Source organism: Penaeus vannamei, chromosome 18, assembly GCF_042767895.1.
Source record: "Penaeus vannamei isolate JL-2024 chromosome 18, ASM4276789v1, whole genome shotgun sequence".
Taxonomy (NCBI): Eukaryota; Metazoa; Arthropoda; class Malacostraca; order Decapoda; family Penaeidae; genus Penaeus; species Penaeus vannamei.
Genome location: NC_091566.1, coordinates 18,190,812 through 18,194,411, shown reverse-complemented (window position 1 = coordinate 18,194,411; position 3,600 = coordinate 18,190,812).

The following is a 3,600-nucleotide window of genomic DNA, read 5'->3' as shown; positions in this document are numbered from 1 at the left end:
TTATTATTATTATTATTATTATTATTATTATTATTATTATTATTATTATAATCATTATTATTATCATCATGATAATAATAATGATACTAATACTACTAAGAATAATAATAATAACAATAATGCAAAAAGAAAAGAGAAAGTATGAGAACATATATGATTCTAGTTAATCTAATCCACAAAAAAGCCTTTACAAAATGAGATGTATCTTCAACATGTCCGTGCATCTATGTTTGTGAACAATTAATTTTATTCGTAGACTCCACTTCGCATGGAAGCGTCTGTGGTGTAGCGGTTAGCACGACGGTCTCTAAAACCGTAGACCCGGGTTCGATTCCCGGCGGATGCCATAAATTACTGTATTTATATTTTCCTTTTTCTCTTCGTAATCATTTCCTTGACATAGAGACAAGACGCAATCTATAACGTGTTCCCACAAAGAATAAATCTATGAAATCAATTTGAAACAGAAGCATGATCAGCCGTGGAATAGCGATCGCTTGCCATGCAACACGAAGACTTGCAAATTGTTTACCAGCACTTCTAATAGTTTATAAGCCAGAGAGAAGGAGAGAGAGAGAGAGAGAGAGAGAGAGAGAGAGAGAGAGAGAGAGAGAGAGAGAGAGAGAGAGAGAGAGAGAGAGAGAGAGAGTAATTACCTCCTGGCTTTTGCCAAGGAAACCTTTTTCATGTTTCCAGCTATTTGTCTATACTGATTGAAAGAATGTATGAGGGATATACCTCCAGCGTATACGCTCTGCTTACATATTTTTGCTAACAATCTTCTCTCTCTCTCTCTCTCTCTCTCTCTCTCTCTATCTATCTATCTATCTATCTATCTCTATCTCTCTATCTATCTTAACAATAGTTAACATATGGCATTTTTTTCTGAATTAATTGGCACGTTTTACCATATTAGGGGATGAGAACGGGGAGAAGACTCTTATAGTAACAAGGAGAAAGACGGGGGAGGGGGAGAGAGGGAGAGAGGAGGGAGGGGGAGGCAGAGTGAGAAAGAGAAAGCAAAATGAAGAACGAAGGGGACCATGGAAACATGAATATTCGTGTGCTTTCTTGTTCTTCCCTTCGTTCCTTTTGCTATTTGTTTGAGAGAGAGAGATGGAGAAAGAAAGAGAGAGAGAGAGAAGGAGGAGAGAGAGAGAGAGAGAGAGAGAGAGAGAGAGAGAGAGAGAGAGAGAGAGAGAGAGAGAGAGAGAGAGAGAGAGAGAGAGGGAGGGAGGGAGAAAGAGAGAGAGAGAGGTGGAGAAATGGAGAGAGGGAGAGAGAGAGAGAGAGAGAGAGAGAGAGAGAGAGAGAGAGAGAGAGAGAGAGAGAGAGAGAGAGAGAGAGAGAGAGAGAGAGAGGTCAACCGGGGAGAGCGAAGAGGAGAAGGAGGAGAACGAGAAAGATAGAAATGATGACATGCTATCAAGAAGGATGTTAAAATTGAACGAAGTATCTCCCGCTATACGTCACTATCATGTTTTTTTCAAGTTTTACTTCCTTTATCTTTTCACATTTGACTGATACGGAAAACCTGGAGTCTGTAAACAAAGGAAAAGTAATCATGGTAATCCTCCTTAGGAATTTCACGGCGAAATTACTCAAGGAGTTTGCAAAGCACGATTTCCTGCCAAAGCCTCTGTTTTCCTCAGTGAAGTAACGAACCAAACTGCTAACCAAGTTTTTATACGTGTAAAGAGGAAAATGACAAAATATATATCACTTCTTATGAATATGCAAGGTGTAAAAAATAGTGCTCTGGTTTTCATTAATTTTCTTCAACAGAGTAAGACACCCAACAGCACGCACACTCACACGAGGCAGAAACAGGAACAGAAAAGGAGGTGAGAGATCATGCAAGAAATGCAGTCTTGGATCTAACACTGCACACGGTTACCCTTTCTGTTGTGGTTGAATGACAACGCTTTATGATGGTGTTGACCTCGATAGTGTCAACGCTGACACTAAAGGTAGCTGACGAGCCATCTAATTACAGACTATATTCTCTACTCTACTGCTGTTGCATAAAACCCTCTCCCAACCCATTTCTGTTGCCCCTCGACACCGTGGCCGAAATGGCAGGGCGCCAGATTCGAAACGCGATCGCGTTCGAATCTGCAAAAGGGTCAAAACTGCTCCCTCTGACTGCAACCTCGCCCGGGGCTGAAAGACATGGAAAGCGCCCGGGCACAAAAAATACAAGACGCCCGCCGGTTGCAATCAGTTTTTCCCTGTAGTGTATTTTTGTGTGTATGTGTTTGTACTTATGTGTGTGCGTGTAAGCCATGTGCACCTCATGATAGCTCAATAAAAATTCCATTCTTTCCTATTTTAGTGTAGGATGTCAAAGGAGCCATATCACTCCTATGTAAGATATACGTATATGTGCGTCAAAAGTGCGATAAACATTCGAATAAGAAATATACATAGAAAAGTCCCAATAACTAGAAAATGAAGGCGAGTGAGAAAAAAATCAAATTGAAAATGCATGAAAATGCGATAACTGCGAAAGAAAGAAAAATTGCGAAACAAAAAATACAGAAAATTACACTAAAGAAAATAAAGCATATATACTTTTCATATATCTCCGTATCCGTCCTTCTCTCACTATGCATTTCTTTTCTAAAAATAAAGGGTTTTGTGGACACAAATGGACGCAGAAGAGCAATCGTGATAAAGCTTTACTGTATATAAGAATGATTAGATTTTGTAGCATTAAACGCATTCAAATTTGCTGTCTAATGCACAAGGAGAACAGTGGGAGCGAAACTGAGTGGTCTATGTGTATGTATATTCATGTATGTTTTTATTTTGCAATTCACCTTATATGTATGCATGTATGCACACACACACACACACACACACACACACACACACACACACACACACACACACACACACACACACACACACACACACACACACACACACACACACACACACATATACACACACACCTAATGTCTAGGCATTTACACCTAATATCTAGGCTATAAGGGTAATTGATGCAATGATTTAAAAAATGATGATAATGATAATAAAAAAAGTAAAAGCAAAGATAATAATGATATTAAAATAATAGTAATGGAAATAATGAAAACTATAATACTAATAATAACAATGTTAACAACAAGAACGGCAACAACAACAACAACAACAACAACAACAACAACAACAACAACAACAACAACAATAATAATAATAATAATAATAATAATAATAGTAATAGTAATAGTAATAGTAATAGTAATAGTAATAGTAATAGTAATAGTAATAGTAATAGTAATAGTAATAGTAATAGTAATAGTAATAATAATAATAATAATAATAATAATAATAATAATAATAATAATAATAATAATAATAATAATAATAATAATAATAATAACAATAATAATAATGATAATAATTATATTAATGATAATAATAATAATAATAATAATAATAATGATGATGATGATGATGATGATGATGATGATGATGATGATGATGATGATGATGATGATGATGATGATGATGATGATGATGATGATAATAATAATAATGATAATAATAATAGTAATAATAATAGTAATAATAATAATAATAATTATAAAAAAT